Below are 22,726 nucleotides of genomic sequence, written 5' to 3'. Positions count from 1 at the left end.
TAAACCTTTGTTTTATATTATAATATTTCATAAACCTATTTGAAAATATGGCTCACTTCCTTTTGACAGCTGGTTTAAGTTCAATCCAAGTACTTAGTTGATGCAAATGCAGAATTGCACTGCTGTTGTACTTGCTCAATACTAGGATTTACACCTTATTTGCCAAATATACCAAGGCTTTTGTTGAAATTCACCTGGTAAACTTCTATCTTTCCTAATGTCAATTGGTAGTTGGTTTTTGCAATTTGAAGATTAAACATTTTGATATTTTTGGCAATGGGCCAAACCTTTCAAGTGTTAAACATATTTAAACAGGTAAACAGATAAAGCCATTTTCATTTTTATTTTATTTTTGTGGTGCAGAGATAAGGTGAACCTTTTTGTGGCATAAAATAGTTTTATGCTGTGATAGGCAGAATAATGGTCCTCCAAAGATGCTCAGGCTCCAATCCCCAGAATCATTGGATATGTTACTCAGTGTGGCAAAAGGGATTTTGCCAAGGTGATTGAGATTAAGGACCTCATTATGGGGAGCTGATCCTGGAATATCCAGGTGGGACCAATATAATCACATGAACACTTAAAAGTGGAAAAGGAAGACAGAAGAATGGGTCAGAGAGATGCAATAGGAGAATATGAAGAAGAGATTAGAAATATGAGACAGACTCGCGTTGCTGGCTTTGAAGATGGAGGAAGTGAGGCCATGAGCCAAGGAATGTGGCTGGCTTCTAGAGATGGAGATGGCTGACAGCTGGCAATGAGCAAGGACATGGAGACCTCAGTCCTACAGCCCAAAGGAACTGAAATCTGCCAACACCCAAATGAGCTCCTTCAGCCCCTCCAGAAAGGAACTCTGTCAACATCTTGATTTCAGCCCAGAGAAACCTGTGTAGGACTTCTGACCTACAGAACCGTAAGATAATAAATTTGTGCTGTTTAAGCAGCTAAGTTTATGGTGATTTGTTGTGACAGCAATACTAATACACATGATAAAGTTCTAACATTAAGATAATTGCTGTAAATCTAAATTTAACAGGAGAGGGAGACAATGAAATGATTTCTGGCTCCCTTTTCTTTGATGGAAAATTATAGAATATTAACATGGGAAAGTTTTCCTAAGATTCTCAGTTCAGATGCTCAAATACTCCTTGGGATAGTTGCATCTGACTTCAAATAAAACCACCAAAGTAAGTGAGGACTGCCTGTAAAAGGAAACTGAAATACTTTTAATGGCTCCCAAAATAGATTCAAAGCAGCATTTTGCCCAAGAAGTTAACAGATTGTCACAGAAAGATTTTTAAATCTTCTAAAAATGTTGTAGTTATGTTTTATAGGACATTTTGGGCCGCTACTTCTCCTTCTATGAGATGGAAGTCATCCTTAGTCTGAGATATAGTAACTGAAAATACATTTCAATAAATGAAATATCCCTAAGTAAAATTTTTAATCAAGTTTTAGAACAGATTTATCAGTAAATTTGTCAGTAAAGGGACATCTGAATTTCAAAATGTTAGCTTTGGAGTTTCCTAAGATTATTAGTCTTTTTGTTGATAGTTGAGGGAAATAAAGTCATATTCAGGCTAACAAAGAGCAAGGTGAAGGGTCAAAAAAGGGATGATGTGTTCCTATCCTTCGTCTTCCACTGACCACTCTACTGTGTGCAGGGACACTGCAATTACACACACAAATATGGTTGTCCCTTCCTTGTCCGCAGCCTAGGCTTTGAGATTTCATTGTTTACTTATCATAACTTGAATCTGTAATGTACTATTTCTCTTGTGGATCTGTTCTTGTATTGATTTGTCTTCTCTACTCACCTTCCTTTATTAATTTCCTTTCTCTTGCCTTTGCCCATGGTGAGCTCATCCACCTCTCTCACACCCAACGCACATCCATTCCCAGATATGTTCCTGAAATCCACAGACTTTTCCTATGTTCACAAAAACTGTCAGATCCACATAATATCCTGAAGGTAACATACAATCCTGATTATAGTGTCTGGTTGAAATTGGAAACTGGGGATGTGTGAGGTCTCTGGGAGACAGACAAAGTGAAGCATATCATTCATTTAGGAGGAGCTAATTACAAAAGAGATGTCATCCACTTTTTTGCATGTATCACCATAGAATTGTGTGTGTGTGTGCAAGAGGAATTCTGCTTTTCCAGTGTAAATGTTGGCATGTTGATCCTATGTCACAGAATTGCCACCCTCTCAACTTCTTTGAAATTGAGTTGCATTCCTACTGTTCCAATTCCCTTAAACTGGTCATTTGGTTCTAACAATTTCTTACCCCTGTTTAAACTGTTTTATTACTTACTTATCATCAAGGGAAAAAAGGAAATACTAAAATACCTTCAAAAGAAATTTACTACTACTATACTATTTTTTTCATTCCATGGATGATAGACCAAAAATGCCTTTGTTGAGAACTGTTAAATAAAAGCTAATATAAAATCTTTTGGAAAAAATGAACATTTTCTTTCTACTTTTGATGAAAAAAAAGATTATCTGTTGAAGCAGAAATAATGAGAATTATTCTGCTTCACTGTGTGAGCTAAGAAGTCCTCTGTAGCCTTGCAGGTGGGGAATTGTAGAGTAATCTGTAAGATGACTTTTTAGCAACAGTGGTCAGGATCCAGACGAACAAATCATTTCAGAACATTTTTCCAATCATCAGAAGAGAGTCTCATTAGTGTTTTTTCTACTGCCAGCTCAAGAACAAAAACAAGCATAGGAAGAAATCAACAGCAGGGGTTTCATTGTCTTCTCTCACTTCCACCCTGCTGTTCTTTGTCAAGCCAAGGAACATTTTCTATTTTCTCATTTCTTTCTCCAAAGATGATTCAAACTGACAGCAAAAGTGGGGACAAAAGTTAATAACTAAGTTTAACAGACAAGACTTGCCAAGGTTGGTCTACTCTTTAACTGAAAAGAGCTGATCATACAGTTTTAAATGGTAATAAGTAAAGCCTTGTTCTTTCTTTCTTGGTGCTGTTACATACCATTAGCTTGTAAGTGGTCCCAATTCAATTTTGCAAAATGATGTTTTGCAGAATATTTACAGCAGAGAGGTAAGCTTAATACAGATAAAAGCATAGAATTGTTGTAAAAAACTTGTGCCTTGAAAATTAAATATTCAGAAATAAGATGATATGTTTACTAAAATTTTTAAAATCCCAATTACAGCTAGAGGATAGTGTTTAATCAAATTTGAAATAAGCGTATTTATAAGATGCCCTGGAAATAATCCAGTGGATTAGTTTATAGTAAATGGCATATATATATCTGCAGTAGTGGATATATGTACACAGTAGTCCCCTCTTATCCACAGTTTCACTTTCTGTGGTTTCAGTTATACATGGTCAACTATGGTCTCCAAATATTAAATGAAAAACTTGAGAAATAAACAATTCATAAGTTTTAGATTGCATGCCATTCTGAGTAGCATGATGAAATCTGGCTTTGTCCTGCTCCATTCTGCCCGCTGGGGACAGGAATCACCCTTTTGTCCAGTATGTCCACGCTGTAGACACTCCCCGCCTGTTAGTCACTTCGTAGCTGTCTCGGTTATCAGAGTGACTGTCAGTATCACAGTGTTTGTGTTCAACTAACACTCATTTTACTTAATAATGGCCCCAAAGCGCAAGAGTATTAAAACTGGCAATTCAGATATGCCAAAGAGAAGCTGTAAAGAGCTTCCTTTAACTGAAAAGTTCTCAATTTAATAAGAAAAGAACACAAATCGTATGCTGATATTGCTGAAATCTCTGGTAAGAACAAATCTATCTATGCAATTGTGAACAGAATATTGTTATAATTGTTCTATTTTATTATTAGTTACTGTTGTTAACCTCTTGTTGTGCCTGAGTTTTATGTTAAACCTTATCGTAGGTATTGTATTATAGGAAAAGCCATAGTGTATATAGGGTTTGGTACTATCTGCAGTTTCAGGCATCCATGGTTGGGGGGGTGTCTTGGAACATATTCCCCGCAGATAAAGAGGACCACTGTAATGAATATGTAATCAACATATTATTATTATACATTATATATGTATACACATGCTAATCCAATGTATTAGTTTGAATTAATTGGATGGATATCATATATGCTATTTTAAATATTAATATATACGTTATGTATATAAGACATATTAGGATATATATCTTTTTCACAAAAATTTGAAAAATCATTTTTAGGGAATTTCCTTCAACAAGTGGTCTATAGTAACAAGGCCCTATGCAGATAAATAATTTAAGATTTAAATTGTCAGACATGTTCAGTGAATCTTAGGTATTCACATATTCTTATTTGAAAAAGAGCTTGTGGCTTGTCTCATGATCTCCCTTGGATAGATGGATGCTGGTGGGTATAGTGAGCTGGTTAGCAATGTTCCAGCAGCCTGGTCAAGCTAAGGATAGACTAAGGAGAAGTCTAGAATTTCTGTACTTTGGGCTTTTTTTAAAAAAATATGTGTGACCTACACTAAAGGACAAGGATAGAAAACATTCCATAAGTAACACTGTGGTGCATGAAACCAAGTTTATTACAGCATTTTATTTAGCAGATCCTTCATTGGCCCAGCATCTGATACTGCAATTACATTATCTTGGTACATATGTACCGATGCATATGTGTTTAGACTTTGTTTAATCCCAAATAGAATTAATAGTGATGAAAAAAATAGATGTGACTTACTATACACCTAACATGGAATGAATTTTGGGGAGTGATGGTTAACAGAGCTTTCAGAATAGAGTCAAGGTAGAATACTCAAAAATACTCCCCAGGGAGTCTAAACTGACCACAAAGCTCCCCCTATGCCTCAGATACTAGGGATGTAGAAGGAAAAGGGTTGTTTTTTTTTTTTGTGGTTTGTTTTGTTTTGGTTTAATTGTGGAGCAGTTTGCACCTTTGCCTTCCCACCTCCATGTAGTAGGTAGAATTGTTACAGATAGGGTAGAGCACTTGTCCAAATACAAACCAAACAAACTGGCAAAACTAGAACCAAACAAAAAATCTCTGAATTTGTCCAAATGCTCAAAAATATCACAGCAACAATGCCTAGTCAAGTTATATTAATAGAAAAATCGCTATCTGTGGAATCATCTTCAAGTAATAACCCCTATGTGATTTGGAAAAAAGATGGTTTATTGAAGATCCTCCCCTTTTAATGTGCTCATTTTCATTAAAAAAAAGTAAAGACACTATTGACTGATGCTTTTAGCGGCTTTTCCATCTTGATGATGAATTTGAGCCACTCCATCTATACTCTGATTTAATCACCCTTGAATTAATAACATGCACTTGCAAAATGGCTAGAAAAGGTTAGGGCACATTTGTAAATATATATCAGACCAAAAGAGATTGAAACTTGGCCATGTTAGGGAGAATGATTGAAAGAAAGGGTATTTAATGCATTTAATATATATTTCTTGGTGATGAAAATTAGGAGGAAAATTGATGAAGTATGTTCTCAGAATTCTGTAAAATATTTGCATATTTAAATATTACAGAGATTCAATTGCAGATACTTTAAGATACCTTATACTATCATCTTTAGTCACTATAGTTACAAATACACTTATATCCAACAAATAATTGTTTTCCATTGTGCTTTATCAATGATAGTATTTGACTTCCAGTTTTTCAGAATCTAGGTTTATTCATCTGTAAAATGGAATAATATTATCTCATGGTACCTGAGAGAGTACACAACAAGCTAGATACATGAAATTGCCTTATAAATCTGGAATTGTCATGACTTTTAGTAGATTCAAGGAAGGTAGACTTACATTACTCTTTTCTAACAATGGAAAATTATAAAAGGTCAGTATATGTAACTCAGGAAGATGCCTGATTGTAATAGTTGCTTAATCATCAGATTGTGTATATTGTATATATACTACAGTTGAGCATGTGGGATTTGATAAAATGACTTTACTAATACTCCATCATTGAGGCTGGCAAAGAAGAATTCGAACCATTTTTTCCCCTATCTTTCCACTTGGGCTTCAGTTAAGCAACATTATTTACAATATATAAGTTTTAAACATTCGTTTTTAAATCTGCAACGTGGCTACACAATAAACCCAGCTGACTATCTTTAGGCACAGAATGTGGATGGGAGCATTTTATGATTATGAGGCAGATAATATAAAAAGAGATGAGTAAAATCAGCCAGAGGGTTTTCCAAAGCATCAGACTTCCTGAATATAATAACACAAAAGAGTCTTGATCACTGGGCCCCAAATGATTTTATTTTCTTTCTGGAAACATCACTCAAACTCCTATGGACCATTTCTTAGTTTCTAATGAGCCATTATGCTAAATGATGCAGCTTTAATCACACATTTCCATTTTGCCCCTGACAGGTAGAAGTGATCATCCTCTAATGCACATCTGGAATATCAGCACATTCTTCATCCCTGGTATTTTCTATTAATTTTACAATTTCTGACCCTTAATTGCAACCTTCCTAAGATAAGGAGCATTAAGCTTCAAATACTGTCTTTTATTTTCTGAGAAGTTTAAGGTCGTGATGGCCCAGTGAAATAAGACAGAATAAGACATTGTGTTTTTCTTCCACATTTTTGCTGTTCTTGTAGGCCCCTTTGCATAGCACAGGTCCCAAATACTTATTTACCATATTTCTTGATTGATGAATAAGACTTGTCAATATTTTTTTCCTTCACAGAGAAAATGTGGTACTTTGAAAAACAATGGGTTTTGATGGCAATATGTTTATAGGAAAAAAATTATACGTATAAAATATCTATATTTTTGTTCGTATGTATATGTCCATATGTATAAATATATAATTGTCAATGTGATAACTGATGCTGAAGGGGTTGGTAGTTCATAATCTTTAAAATTATATTTGGTTTGGAAAGTATTATGGACATTTATTCTGAATTCTGTCATTCTCTAGTTAATTTGTAATTTATTTGCATCCCCGTAGTAATAACTGACAGTAAGAGACTGTAGCCTAGAAGCGTTTTTCTTGGCAGATTTGAAAAATAGTCATTTAAATTTCCATAGATAATTATTCATTTATAGATGATTGAGTCTTCTCTGTAAATCATTTTTTGATATAAATGCTAATGTACCCATCAGAAGAAATAATTAGTAAACAGATTATTTATTTTTCCGTTTCTACGTCAATCACAAAGATTAAATGGTTAAGTGATGCTAATTCTTATTTCTTTTAGGAATTGTCTTCTAGGCCATTAATAGATCTTTTTGTTGCTAAAATAAGATAAGTTTATGGTCTATGTACTATTTTGTCAGATGCATAAGCCCTGGTTAATTGTTAGGATTAAAGTATACCCATGACTGTATTAAAAAATAACCTATAACCCAAATATAAATATCTAATGGCTTGATCCTGCACTATCCAGTGCATCTTGGAAAAGCCAAAATTCCTCACAGAAAGGAGGCAGTTTCATCAGTTAAATTGAATTAGGCTAAATAACAGATGGTGATTGCTGTTCCTTAGATTCTGGGAATTATTCTCATTTACTGCTCCAAGAGACCTGTCCATTCCATCTGTAGATAAGGTGGCTTTTTTTTTTTTTAATGAAGAGAGCAGGTATATGTTATAAATATTGTAACTAAAAATACTAAGGCTTAGAGAGCTTTTTATAAAACTTAGAGGGAAGGTAGTTGGCCCTTCTCTCTACGAAGTCATGCTTCTAGCCCATTACAGCATCACATTCTGTTTATAGAGTCTGACCTGTCTTGCTAATCACAGATTTGAATGTGGGGGCTGAGGACAAAGGAAGATATCTTTCAGATTGGAAGATCGAGTGACAGCCCTGTCATTCCCTTTGTCTGCTCTCTACTCCCAGTTCCATACTCTCTCCTGTGATGAAATTTAAATTTATTTAAAATATTTGACCTTGTCAAGTGAGCTTCACTTTACATGTCCAAAGTTATGAACCCAGCACTGAATCACTGCATTTTAAGCTTCTGTGTATGATGGGGGAGCCTAAATCACCATCAGAGAGGGCACTCAGCCACTTCATTTGACGTGGAGTTTCTTTTATTTAAAAGCATGAGCCTTAGGGTTCTCATAGCTATGTTCTGTCTCATTTATGTTCTTTCTTATTTTTATCATTAAAACATCTTTCTGCAGAAGATTTTAATATGTCCATTCATAAAATCAAGATCTTACTCCCAATCCAGGGAGATGCAACCCCAAATATATATATTTTTAATTTTCCTTTGGGTTTGCCCAGGACAGCAGAATCTGGTTGGGGGTGTGTGTTTGCCCTGCACAAGAGCACAGGTGTGAGGGCTAACCTCCAGCCCGCCCTCCAGCCATGGGCCCTGGTGGGCGGTCACCTTCACCTTGAGAAGCTGCCTTTTCTCACACCCACACCAGATGGGCTGGCTGATATTGAATCAATGAACTTTTGATTTCAAGTGATCAGTGAGAGAAATTCAATGTAACTAGCATACACAATGTACAAAACAATGTACTCTAGGGTGTTACATATTAATAATTCACCAGCATGGTGGTTTAAAATAGATAAGAAAATGGAAGGAATCAGGGAGCAGAGAAAAATTATAAGCCAAATTGTTGTCATGTTAACAGTATCCCTCCTCTTCAGCAACTCTTCTCTTACCCCCTCTCTCTCCCTACATCTCCTATGGACATCAGTCTTTCAAGGCCTCCCTATTCTCTGAGCCTGTCACTCTCCTGCTGGATTAACTTCTTCCTTATCTAGCCAGGAACCATGAAGAATGACTTCAGACACTTTCAGATGTTCTCTATTTTCTCACCTCCTTGCCCTCTGCAGCTTTGTTTTCCAAACCTTCATCCAGATTAGTCCAATTAGCTGTTTTCTCTGCTCCTGCTGGAAGGCTGAGCCCAGCTGGAGAAATCCTATAATCATAACTGATTTCCTCCATAATAAGCTTATGAGCTTCTTCCTCAGGCCCTTCTTCCTGCTTAGCAACCATTTTATTTATGTCTTGTCAGCTCCCTAGCCCATTCCCAAGGTGGCTGTTACAATCCTTTTACAACTTTCATGCAAGCACTCAATTGCACTTCATCAGCTCTGTTCCTACCAGAAGGCCTCACCTCCTACTTTCCGGAGAAAACAGATGGCCTCAGGCTGTGAGCTCTCAATTTCCCCTTCCCCCTCCTAACTCCTTGTCATCTACACTCTTCCCTGCCCAATCAGTCCCTTCATGAGGAGCACTCCCAGGCTGGCCGCCCACCTGTGTTCCTGATTCCATCCCCAGCCCCTGGGGCCTAGCAGTTTTTCTCTGTCTGACATACTCGACTGAAGCTGGTGTTGACTGAATCTTCTTCTCCCCTGCTGTAGAAGACCTCTCACCAACGTGCCTGCCCCTCAAACTACTTCTCCGTCTCTCCTTCCTTTTTCATCAAACTTCTTGATGGTGTAGTCTGAGGTTAGTGCTTCCACATACCCTTTCTGTCCTCATTTCACAAAGAGTCCCAGTTCTATCACCGTCTCCCCTGCGATGAGATAGATTGCTCCAGGAAGGCAGCCATTGACCTTCTAAGTGGCCAATCCACTGGATTCTTTTTCAGCTACCATTTTTAACTTCTCCGCAATGTTTGGAAGTGTTAAGTACCCAATTCTTCTTGAATTCTGTCTTCCTTTGAATTTTAAGCTAAGAATTTTAAAAAATCTGCTCCTTGTTTGGAATTGGATGGACTGACCAGCACATTGAGCGGTAGCATAAAGAAGTGGTGAAGAGTGTGGACTCCGGACCCTGCCTCCCTCTTCCCTGTGTGCAATCTCAGTCACTCCACCTGTGACTGGAGAAAGGGCTAGCAGAAATATGTATGTATGTGTAGAATTGTCGTTAAAGCAAAATTAGTTAATACAGTGGCTGGCTTTAGTCAGTAGTCAATACATGTTAGTTTTCATTATTGCAGCTGGCCTGGGTCATGGCCCAATTCATAGGGGTTGTTGACTAGACAGGGTACTGTCCTTTCCAGTTTGATGTTCAGAAAACCAGTAAGAGAATCCAATCTAAAGCTGATGAGGGCAAAATTTGAATCAGGAGCCAGAGCAAAAGGAGCCAGAAGGCCAGGTACTAATTCTCAAATGTAAAGAGAGTGAGATTCTAAATGAGCGATGGAAGGCAAATGCCCAAGAACCAGAATTGGATCAGAGTGGGAGAAATTTGGGAACAATGGAATGAATGTAGGACAAGTGTCATGAATAGTATCAGCTGGTGGGTGAGTGGTAGTGATGTTAGATTGGGTTGAAGCCAAATGTTTCTTGGTTCCTTCCTACTTCTGTGACCAAGCATTATGTAACTCTTTTATTGATCATCTTTCTCTAACCTTTGAATATTTGTACTTTTAAAATGTTCTTCCTCCTTTGGCTTTTCATCCCCTTTCACAGTTCAGTGCCTACTTTCTTCTACATCTGTATCACGCTGGCTACATTTTACTTCTAAGCTCTCGGTCCATGTATTTATTTCTGTACTCTTATGTCCTTTAGAGTACTCCACAGATATCTGAAATTCAGCATGCCCAATATAAATTTGTGATCTTTACCCAAACTTGCTCATCATTATATGTTTCTTATTTGGGGATCATTATTCTCTCAGTTGCCTCGATTAGAAATTATGGTGTCATAGTTGTCTCCTTTCTCTTTCAGGATTGAGTCTAATTATTCCTGCATCTGAAATGTCCCTTCTTGCCATTTCCATGTCTTTATCATACCTCATCTGCACTGTCATCTTGGGTAGTTAACTGATATCTTTTCCCCCTTTATCTCTTCCTCCCCTAGTCCGTCTTCCACACTGCCTATAGAATAAAATTTGAATATTTTAGAATGGCATAGTAGCCATTGTTCCCAAATGTGCTGGCTGCTTTTATTCTTCTGGTATTTATATGAAGTCATTTTCTCCCACCTTGATGCTCTTGACATGCCTACTATTTTCCCTGGGAAATTACTACTCATCTTCGAGTTTCAGCTCTAGGGTCACCTCTTCCATGAAGCCTTCACTCACCTTCCCTGCTGCTCAGCAAAAGCAATTGCTCTCTCACCTGTATTGATATGATTGTTACACTTACATGCCTTTTGGCACTCTTCATATTTTTAATGCTATTTAAGGCTGCATCTGCTGCTATTAATAGATGATGATCTCCTTGTGACAAGGATCCTGACTTTTTCATCCTTATAGTCTCAAGATTTCAAAAAATGCCTGGTGCATAATGGAATGGATTTAATGGAAACAAGTCAACCCTAAATGTTGACTTGTTTTCTATTAAATCCTTCAATACTTAATGGGTATATTTGCATTTGTGTCTACTATTAATATGTATCAGATACATAGTTTGACTCCCTAATTTCAGGAGTAATATAGCAAATAATAAAATGTACTTAAAATAGTGGCTAGCATCAGCTGTATGAAATAGATATTGTTGTATGCAAATGTTAATGCAATAATTAGAATAATTATAAGTTTCTGTAATAATTATGCTTTTGGCTAATCTGAAGAATGAGCTAGTAATACCATAACTGACTTTTCAGATCATTTATTAAATACTATACCAATTTAAATTTGATCTGATAATATTACATATCACAGATATATGGCATGTTCTGAAAGAATCATTAAAGAGTACAATGCAAGGACTTGCTACAAATTTACTAAAAATACTCTTCCATATTTTCTTTCCATATTTTCTTTCCATATTTTCATGTCTAAATGTAAGAGAGATAACATGGTCACTATAAATTAATATTTATGGCATCCTCACAGAATGCATAACACCAGTGTCATAAGGTTGAGAAATCAGACATGAATGCCATCGCTACAGCTAAGTTCAGTATTGGAGGTATGTTTGTCAGTGCTGTGTGTGTGAGGAGAATTACTGGATTTAGAGAAGAATGACTTGGCTTAACAAAATGAAGAAAATGCAGATGATGGTGGTTGTCTAGATTTATTGTTCGTAAGCCTGAAATAAAAAAAATATAAAACAAAATAAAAAATTTGATCCCATCCTAAGGTAGCTCATTAGTTCATTTTCATTCCCTGAATATTTATTGAGTTACTCATTCATATTAGACACCGTGCTATGTCATAGTGATGTAAAGTTGAATAGATAGGGTCAAAGATCCTGCCATCTAGTCAAGAGATGGGCATATCAACGCCTAAATACCACTGCTTTTCTTGGGCTAATTCGTTCACAGCCTTCAGTTCTTACACCTTAGTTAGTACAGTTCTAGCTGCTGCTGTAGTAAACTGACCAATAGAAAATGATAGAAACTCAAACACAATAGAAGTTTATTTCTCGTTTGTCAGGTGGAGATGGGAGTAGATAGGGGAAAGGTGTCTGTTCGATTCAGTGATCTGAGGAGTGACACTGATGAAAACTCTGACATATTCATCTTGTGGTGTCTAAGGTCTCCAAGCAATTAGCCAGAAGAGGATCAGACAACTTTTATGGGCCAGGTCTGGAAGAGCTTCCTTCTGCTCACATTTCCCAGCTAGAGCTCTGCTACATGGCTACAACCTAACTGTACAGAGGCTGGAAATGTTGTCCAGTTGAGCTGTGTGCACAAGAAAAGGAAGAGGACTGGGAATTTTCAGGCTTTGCCCTATCTAGATAGAATGTCTATCATCCCTCTAAATCCAGTGTCAGTGCCCGCTGATGAGCTTCTACAGAACCCTGTATTTCCTTTGTTATAGTATCATCACATTATGTTTACATTGTCTCATTTCCCACTAGACTCTAAGCTCCTTAAAGTGGATATTGTCAAGCTTGCTTTTAATTATATTTCTAAGGCTTAGAACAATTCCTAGCAGAGTGGGCACTTAATAAATATTGCAGTTAAACTTCTCCTTTTCTCTTCTGCATCTCTTGTTTACTCCCAACTCACTAGAATCCATTTCTGTGCACACTGTTCTGCTGAAACTGCTCTTGCCAAGTTATCATTAAACCAAATGCCAAATACAGCAAGTACTCTCTAGTCTCCATCTTATTTGTTATGGCACTTTGTTACCTACCACTTCATTTTGATACTGTCTTCTTCAAAATTTACCTCTGAGTTTTTCAACTTTATTTTCCCAATTCTAGAAGGATTCCTTTTCTGTAAAGTTGGTGATGAAAGAAGAGCTCTTGGGTGTTAAAAGCTTGCAACCTCAAAGATAAAGGAAGGTCTAATGATAGGAAAGTCTTATTTACCCTATTAGGGAGGAAATGCTGGATGTCAGAGGTAAGATATGGGAAGAGAAAAAAAGAGAGTGCGTGTGAGAAACTGAGAGAGAGAGAGAGAGAGAGAGATTCTCTGAGAGTAAGAGAGGAGGATAGAGACAGAGAGACAGAAACAGAAAAATATACAGAAATAGCAAGAAAGAGAGAAACAGATGACAGATACAAAAAGAGGAAGGGGAGGAGAGAAAACAGAGAGACATCGGGACTCAAAGCAAGCAGCTGAGAGAGTCCCAGAGAGAAGTAGAGAGACTGAAGAGACCAGAAAGAGAAATCATTATTGTTAAAGAACAATTTCTGAGGAAGAAGGAAAGTACTAATGGGATTAGCTTTGAAAAGAAGCAATAATTCTTTGTGAAAGAGGAAAATAGAGAAAAAAACCCACTTATTTTTGCTTACAATAAACCATGTTTAATATTCTGTATAAAATTCAATCACTAATGTTGCTTTATTGTCAAATAGAGATAGAAATTTGAATGGACCAAGAAGTCTTTTGGCCATGCTGCTATATAAGAAAAGGCAATTGAAAGGAAAAGTTGGAAAAATATTAGAGAAGATCATTAGTCACAGGGTATTTTTTATGAAATTGCCACTTCCCTCTTTCTTTGTACTTTGAGAAGGATGCAACTCATTGGTGGAAGTGCTTTATCATTGATATCTTTTCTTTTGGTAAACATGTTGCCAGGTAGGGGATAGAAACTTAGACTCAGCTACTATGTCCATAATGTGCAAATTTATCCAATGGTGTTCATAGATCTATGCTTTCTTTATAGCTCATTATAAGTTTTTAATATCTGTATTCCTTTATTTTTGTCCTGAAAGCAAACATGAAGTTTCTGGATCAGAGGCAGAGTATTACTTAAGGCAATAACTGCATCAGTTACTCATATCCCCTTTTCCCCTGTTCAGGATAATGCTATAAAACCCAAATATTGTCCTTTACATGCGAAAGGGTTTTGGCACTACCAAGAAGAAGAAATTATGAATCTCAGAGTTTATATATAAACTACTATACAGCTTCTACCTTCTGGGGGTGGAGGGAGAGAGAGAGAGAGAGAGAGAGAAATATCTAACCTCCCCAAAATAAACAAATATTCTCTCTAGAGGCCTCTCTTAGCTCTTTAACTTTCAAGACTTGTCCTTGAAGTTCCAATTTTCTTTGCTCAGAGAGCCCCAACAATGCAGAAACATTAAAATGCCCCTATGAAGTAGATACTATTATTTACATTAATAATATAAAGTTCCAGCTTTATAAAGTAGTAGTATTTCTAGATTCAAATAACGTTGTAAAATTGCTATTTAAAAACGATTTTAAAATAATTGTTGTGTTATAAAAACATGCTTATTTTTAACAACCTCCACTTAACTGGAATGCAAGATCTTTTAATGTTTTAATTAAACCAACTTACAAGTGCATGTGCTGTGGCAGTATATCCATACTTGTTCAGTGTGCAGAAATCAAAATTACTCCCTTGAACACACCAACAAAAAAGGGATCACTAATTTTGTACCTTTTCACAGAAATACTGCTAATTCCTCTTGTATACACTCAAAAAGTATTTAATAATTTAGCTTGTAAATACAATAATATCACAAACAATAAGATTAAGACTCTATGCTATTTTCAGCCTTATTGTCTAATAAGCTTAGCATCTGATAACTAATTTCCTTGGTTATCAAAAAACATGCCAGAAGAATTTTAGCTTTTGCCAGTGTAAGAATTCTTTTTCATATAGAACATAATACATCCTTAGAGAATTGGAAGAATATGCATTAATAAGATATTAAAAAAGAAAATCATCCTTTACGTTTGTTTCATGTCTATTTCTTCATACTGCAGTGATTTTCCTTGAAGTCAGGAACCTCATCTATTTTATTCTATTATCTATAACAATTTTTTAGCACCTAATATGTTCCAGATACCATGTTGGATGCTGGAGCTACTGCTATGAGCAAAAGTGGACATGGTCTGCATTCTTTTTCCAGATTTTGGCCTAGTAGATACGATCTGTAATAGTTATGGGTATTTGTGTTAGATAGGTTACACTTTCTAAGATGCCCTAACAAAGAGATACAAAGTATGACGGCTCGAACACTTCTCTACATTAAAGTCTGAGGTGTTGCATAGCTCCAGGGGATAGGGCAACTCAGTTTCACAGAGACACAGGAATCTTGGTAGTGTTGTTCTTGTGCACATGGCCAAAGCCACTAGGGTCACATTCCAGTTTGTGGGAAGAAGAGAAAAGCAAGAAGAGAGTAATCCACCTCTCTATAAGGATATAACTTAGAAGTTGAGTATTTCTTCTGCCCTCATCCATTGTCCTGAACCTAATAGAGCTGCAAGGAAAGCTGGCAAGTATACTGTTAGCAGAATGCCATGTGCCTGTGTAAAACTGGGGAGGTTCCTATAACTATGAGGAGGAAGGGAATGGATCTTGGGAGACTATTAGTCTCTGAAATAGTAAGTCTTCAGTTTTTGGATCTGATAACTGATATCCAGTCTCTCTTCTTGTTCATCTGCCTCTGACTTGTGGGCCTTGCTTCAAGTCAACGTGGGTTTTATTTCTTGGTCTCTCTAATTTGTGTTCCAGCCAACTGCATTATAAGGATTAGAGCCAATTGAATCTCAAGAAATGATACAATGTTACATAAGTTATATGCAAATGAGTGGATTAGCGTCTTGCTAGACTGATGTGATCACCCAGGGCGATGTCTCCTTCGCTCTGTTTCCCCAAGACCTATCACAGTGTTTGGAACATAAGAGGTATTGAAAAACAAAAAAGTCTTCATTAAATGAATGAATAAAGAATGAATCCTTTGGAATGTGGATGAATGACTCTGGGGATCACCCACTTGGAAATATGAACACATTTCTTTCTGGAGGTGTCCCTTTATTCACTCTTTAGTTCCAAGATTTGTTCTTTAACCCGGTTCCAGTTTCCTTTGTTTAGCAAACATTAATGATGAAGAAACATTAAAATACCTCTGTGAGGTAGGTACTTTGTCTCCACCAAAACTCATGTTGAAATTGATCCCCAGTGTGGCGGTTGTGGGAGGTGGGGCCTCATAGGAAGTGTTTGGGTGAGGCCGGTGCGTCCCTCTTTAATGGCTTAGTGCTGCTCTTGAGTTCTCACTCTGCTCTCTTGAGAGACTGGACTCATTATTTCAGAAATTTATTACTTCCCAAGACAGTGCGTTGTTATAAAGCCAGGATGCCCCTCGTGTTTCCTGCTCTTTGCACATCTGCTTTCCCTTTGACCTTCTCTGCCATGTTGTGACACCGCATAGAGCCCTCTCCACAAGCCAGGGCTGTGCCCTTGAACGTCTTAGTCTGTAGAACCATGAGCTAAATAAACTTCTTTTCAATTACCCAGTCTCAGATATTCTTTTATGGTAACACAAATGGACTAAGACAGTACTATTATTTACATTAATAATGTAAAATTCCAGCCTTTAGCACTAAAAGGAATTTATAGGCTACATTTTAGATTTAGCCTGTAAGATTACCCAATGTGCATTTTAGAAAGTATAATCTCTGTCATTAAATTCTACAGAGCTTCGTTTTCTCCCATAAACTCTAAAATATCTGGGCCTCTACCCTTGGTACTCCAGGAATGGCTTCTCTTTCTGTTGTGAGATTTCTAGCTCTTCCTTGCGTGCTGTAACTGATGTTCTTTGCTATAATGAGAAGAGAGTGGTGCTTTAAACTTCTTTTGCCTAGAATGAGTAACTGTGAATAGTGTTGAAGTTGAAGATGGAATTTTCCCCCAACTCTGGACAAAGATGTGGACTTCATGACACAGTGTTCTCAGGTTACAAAAGCTCAGGGGATTATTTTGGGTCACTACATCTGAGGCATGCTTTATATCTCTTAGTGTCTTGTTCAGTGGTCAAATATCTCATGTTCACTATGGGACTATCATTTTTATAATTTTTTTTAAGATACCAGTGTTATTTTTTTTTGTAAACCTTATTCTTTTTGTAAGGTGGTTAACCATGCAGAACTTGACTTGTATGTTTTGATGTGGTTGAACTCTTTAGAACATGGAGCAAAGCCTTATAGAACCTGAGTCACAAATAAACTGTGTGATTTTGAACAAGTTAATTGTCTTCCTTAAGCCTTAATTTCATCATGTCTAATTAAAATGAAGACATTGGTTCAATGACTAAAGGTCTTTCAGGCTAAAAATTCAGTCTTGATTTGTAGACTATTTGGTATTTAGAGAAATGCACAATTTGCTTTTTCTTCTGTTTTGAAAATTGAGGTTGACAAGCACAGTGCTTTTGATACTTTGCAAAGTATTTATTGTGCATATGGTAGGAAGCAAAACTTAGAAGCCTGGGAAGTCATTACCAAGTCTCTAGCAACCAGTGATTTGTGTGTGTGTGTATGTGTGTGTGTGTGCACACATTTGGCCGTGTATGCATTTGTGTGTAAATTACCACTGATTGAGATCAGAATGTGTACATAAATTTCATTTAATTTGAATGACAAGGAGAATATATAGTTATTACTACAAAATGTAATATTTTTCCATTTTCTTAACTTCCTACTTCCTTTTTTTTTTTGAGAAACTTCAAAACACCTGAATGTTGTTATCCACTTACAGATCAAGTATAAGTAACAGATTGGAAAAAGTTTGTGTGTGTTATGGTGATATGGCAATGGGGACAGAGGGAAGGGGACAGAGGCTTTAATGCAGTTTTGCAAGATTTGATTATTATTTTCTATTAATTGAAGTTTGCATTAGACATTTTCAATTTCTCTGGCTGTTTCCATTAGTGGTCTATGAATTCATAATTTAGTTATCACACTTCCACTTCCTTGAAAATATACATAGGAAAAGAATGGTTAATAAAACGAGTGCTGGGGATACTTAATTTGGAGAGAGGTTGACTCTTTGGGGAGACGGAAGATATCTTCAAATATTTGAATTCGCAAATGTCAATAACCGAGTAAACTTAACTCAGTTTGACTCTGGAGAACATACACAGAATTAATAGAAATTGGATTTTGGCTCACTGTAAGAAAGGACTTTATCAGAGTGAGAGCTACTCACCAGGAGTTGTCTTCCTTGTAAAGGTGTAAGCAACGGTTACTCATAGTTTTCTAGCAAAGGCTGGCTGCGTGAACATTTCTTAGGGATGTTGTATTTTACATAGAATTTCTTCATTTGGTGGAATGGTGGATTAAATGAATTCTTAAGTTTTCTTCCTATTCTAAGATTATGTAATTTTTTGTTACCTCAGAGTCATTATTTATAAGTTATCAATACTTTTAAGCAGAGAACTTACTGCTAAAAGGTGTTTAAGGTAGTTTTATGTTTAGCTTTGGAATGGAATATCTCCTTAATTTATTTATTACATTGTCAGTAAGGATGGACTGAATCTCAGATGGAGCCATAAACAATATTTCTGGCTTTACACCCAAAGTCTGAACCCAAAATTCTGGCTCAATATGGTGGATTCGCATAGGTTAATATCCACACAAATAATTCCATAGAGTTCAAACTCTTCTCTAAGCATAAGACTATAGGCACATTTCTTTGAGAAAAGTCAGATAGTCTAGCTATTGGTTTTACCCAATAGACTGCTTTAGCTCCAGGCATGTGAAAATTTATGTTATGGACAGGAAAATTTATATCATGGTTGGGCTTTAAGCTTATAAAATTTTGGAGGGCCGTCTTTTAGAAAAATCATAAATACAAAATTAAGAATGAAAATGAATTATTTATTTAGAATAAACTATAACAAATCACAAACTGAAAAAGCTGATAAATACCATGTAATCATAAAATCTAAAATGATAATATTTTTATTTATTAACTCTCTGATATAATACCCATTTTTTCTTCAACATGTTTCCATATGAAAATGATTTTAATATTATTTATGGAGAAAATATAAAGAAATTTCAGCATGATCCCTACCATGGTTAGTTAAAACATCTTTTATTATTCATAGTTTAGAAAATATTTTGTCAGCCTCATAGTTCATTACTGATAATGTCATATACATATTTAGAATTGTTGTCAAATTTGGAAAAAACTTTCTAGTTTCTTTTGTATATAGGCTGTCATATTTGAAAAAATTGTCTACAGGTTATCTGCTGGCTTCATACATTTCAAACTTTGTTTCTCCATTACTACTTACATACTTACACACTTCTCATGTCAGGCGCTGTCCATATTGTGATATAACTTCTGGCCCTGCCCCTTTCTGTCACAAGATCAGGTACCTCGTGAGTACACCTGTAGGTAGCAGTGTTCTTAGAAATCGTACCTACACTGTGAAAAGGTGCAATGATTTAAATACATGACTGGGAAGCATTTAATAACCCACTGAACCAAAATAAACATATTCCCGACTTAATTTTTCTTTAATCATATTTCAAAACATCTGTAGCCACTCCAATTCTACCTGATACACTGGGATATTGATGAAAGGGAAGCTGCAGCGTAAAGAGACGGTGAAAATTTAAATATAAACAGCATATGACTTGCTCTTTTAAACCTTATATTATTTATAAGTTAAAATAATTGGTGTAAAAGATCAGAAAATATTAGAGGCAAATTTTTGTTGAACTTCATGAAACAATCAGTTTGACTTTTACAGTTTTAAAAATGCATTTTCATGACTATCATAGTCAATCTATAGTTTCAAAAGTCATATTACCTGTTAGTTTTCAATAAGAAAAGATATTTGGTTGAAAGCATTTCCCAATACAAAAAAAAAATGTGTTCTGTTTGAGTTTTCTTTTCAATAGTCAATAAAGGGCAGTATAAAATCATTAAAAGAATAGCTACTACACTACTCAATATTTTAACTCAGCATGAATCAGTAATAAATATTTCTAGAAAGAGTAAGAATAATATAATTCTTCTTACAAAAGAATTATAGCCAAGTTTCATAAGTGTATGAAGGGTTACATAAGCAGGAAATTAACTCATTTGATACCTATAAGGACTAAGATTTGATACCTATAAGGACTAAGTCCTATTTCATAATTTAAATGTGGTATTTTGATAGTCCATGTCAGTATTCATATAAAATGTTATTTGCATCATCTCATAAATAACATGATTTAAAAATATTTAGTGTCAAGCAGAATACTTTTTAACATGAACATTTTGCATTACTTACTGGCCTATGAACAGGATTTATGCTGAAACAATTGACTAATTGCATTTTTGGCACAACATGCTGCCCGTAATTTAATCATAAACTCGTGGGACCTCTAGTTTTTCTTTTTATTTTCTATCTTAAATTTGCAACAAAGCTGTAGTTTATGATAAAAACTAGGGGAGAATTATACATCTTCCTGTTGTAAAAAATACAGCAACTATTACAGATGCTAAGCTAAATCCCTAGCTAAGTAGGTCTTTTCCTAACTGTGCTTTTCAAAACTGATGTATTAGTCTTGAAGTGCAGTTTGGGTTTTATTAAATCCTCAAAGTCAGTCCCACATTCTGCAGGGATAATTCTTCATGTTTACTATTTTCTATACTTCTCCTTGACTCCTAAACTTCCTCTAGGCCTGTTAGCTAGACAATAAACACAAAACAAGTAAAAACAACCACTGGATCTCATTGGTATATGTTTTTCAACTATTAAAATGAAGCTAACTATCTGAATAGTTTGAAAATTTTGTTTCTAGAAGTGATGCATTTGATTTAATATTAGTACTTTATTTTCAAGAATTCTTCAACCCTACCAGAATCTACAATCTACAATCTGCCACAATTTTTCTGTTCTTGTCTACCCTCATGTACTCATTTTCCTCCTTACACAGTTTAGATGTTATGCCTCATGTTATAATCGATCCCACATATAAAGTTTCACTATCTTCCCCTCCACTTTCCCAGCAAAACTCAAATGGTGGTTAAATCCAACTCCTCAGCTCCAGGATAGCTGGCTGAGCCTGGAGAAAAACATTCACTCTGGTCTCTCCTAAATTTCAGACCAGCAAGAGTTAGGTGGAGCCTTTATCACTCTCCAGGATCTCTAGTACATCTACATTCCTCCTGTGGTAGGTGACAATTTCATCTCTTCCCCTCTTCCCTCAAAACTCCAACATCTTTTTCCCCATACTCTTTCTCAGGATCTGATGATCTTGCTTCCTGTCACAGCAAAACTAAAACCCATCAGAAATGAATATCCGTAAGCTCCGCACCACCACCACCTATACCTGCAGACTAACGTCTGAACCCACTTAATTTTCCTTCCCTGCTGGCGCTATGTCCCAAGTGTTTTATCCTGCATAAGTCAGTCTTGCACTTGTGACTAGATCCCCCTTCATTTCATCACCTCAAGGACATTTCTCCAGCAATTGTTCTATCTCCTTGCCATTCTCCATTTTTCCTTAAAACTAGACTTTTCCATCGGCATCTAGTATTTTCTCCTTTTGACCTAATACTTTGATTTTAATCTATTCTGTATTCCTCAATATGTTACAATTCTTTGAGTACAAGAAACTTAATTTGTACTGTTCTGTATCTACTACAATAAATATTGGCTAGTTTTTGCTTGATTCTGTAACATATGGCATGATTTATTAACTTTTAAATGTAACCTTCTGTGAAGTCTTTTATTTTATCCAAATAAAAATACCCAATAAGTAAAAAAAAAGAGAGAAAGAGAGACATCATAGAATAGCAGCAAATTTTTGATGAATGAATGAAGAGATAGCTCACCAAAATCTGAAATGAACTTGATTTTCAAAAGTATTAATTCAAATTAAAAAGAAACGCTACAGTAGAATTCCATTTCCCTGTAGTGCTTAGCAAAGAGACAAAGAGAGGTATTATTATTATTATTGTTTTTTTTTTTTTTTTGACACAGAGTCTGGCTCTGTTGCCCTGGCTAGAGTGCCATGGCATCAGCCTAGCTCACAGCAACCTCAAACTCCTGGGCTCAAGCCATCCTCCTGCCTCAGCCTCGTGGGTAGCTGGGACTACAGGCATGCGCCACCATGCCCGGCTAATTTTTTCTATATATATATATTTAGTTGTCCAGATAATTTCTTTCTATTTTTAGTAGAGACGGGGGTCTCGCTCTTGCTCAGGCTGGTCTCGAACTCCTGACGTTGAGTGATCCATCCGCCTCGGCCTCCCAGAGTGCTAGGATTACAGGCATGAGCCACCACACCCGGCCGAGAGGTATTATTTTTATGTTCCCAGAGGACACAGAATTTAAGTGTTCAAGTGATTTCACCTACGTTAGCAGTTCTGGTGTACTAGAATAAGATGACTTAATAAAAATACATATATGCACATGTGCACACACACACCCACACACAATGTTTTCATTTTTGCCAACGGCAAGGAAAGAACATTGGTGAGAAGATAATTTTTATTATTGTTAAAGTGAGTGTGGTGCATTCTGACCTTTCTCCAAACATAGGCTGCATCACAAAAGAATACATAAATAAATCTCTTTTCCATTTTGGTGCTTATTGGTGTTTCCTGTTGTGTTCCTAAACTGAGCACATACAAAACCACAAAAGCAGGATG

The 22,726-nt window shown here is 36.1% G+C and overlaps 1 protein-coding gene across 5 annotated transcripts in view; it reads left to right on the top strand.

Annotated features, from left to right (window-relative positions):
* The window catches only part of MAPK10 (mitogen-activated protein kinase 10), a 213,978-nt gene that overhangs the window by 112,728 nt on the left and 78,524 nt on the right, over nucleotides 1-22,726 (top strand). The gene's annotated exons all lie outside the window — the stretch shown is intronic.

This window comes from Propithecus coquereli, unplaced genomic scaffold (assembly GCF_000956105.1).
Source record: "Propithecus coquereli isolate 6110/MARCELLA unplaced genomic scaffold, Pcoq_1.0 Scaffold26, whole genome shotgun sequence".
In the NCBI taxonomy this organism is placed as follows: domain Eukaryota; kingdom Metazoa; phylum Chordata; class Mammalia; order Primates; family Indriidae; genus Propithecus; species Propithecus coquereli.
This window is presented reverse-complemented; position numbering and strand designations above follow the sequence as displayed.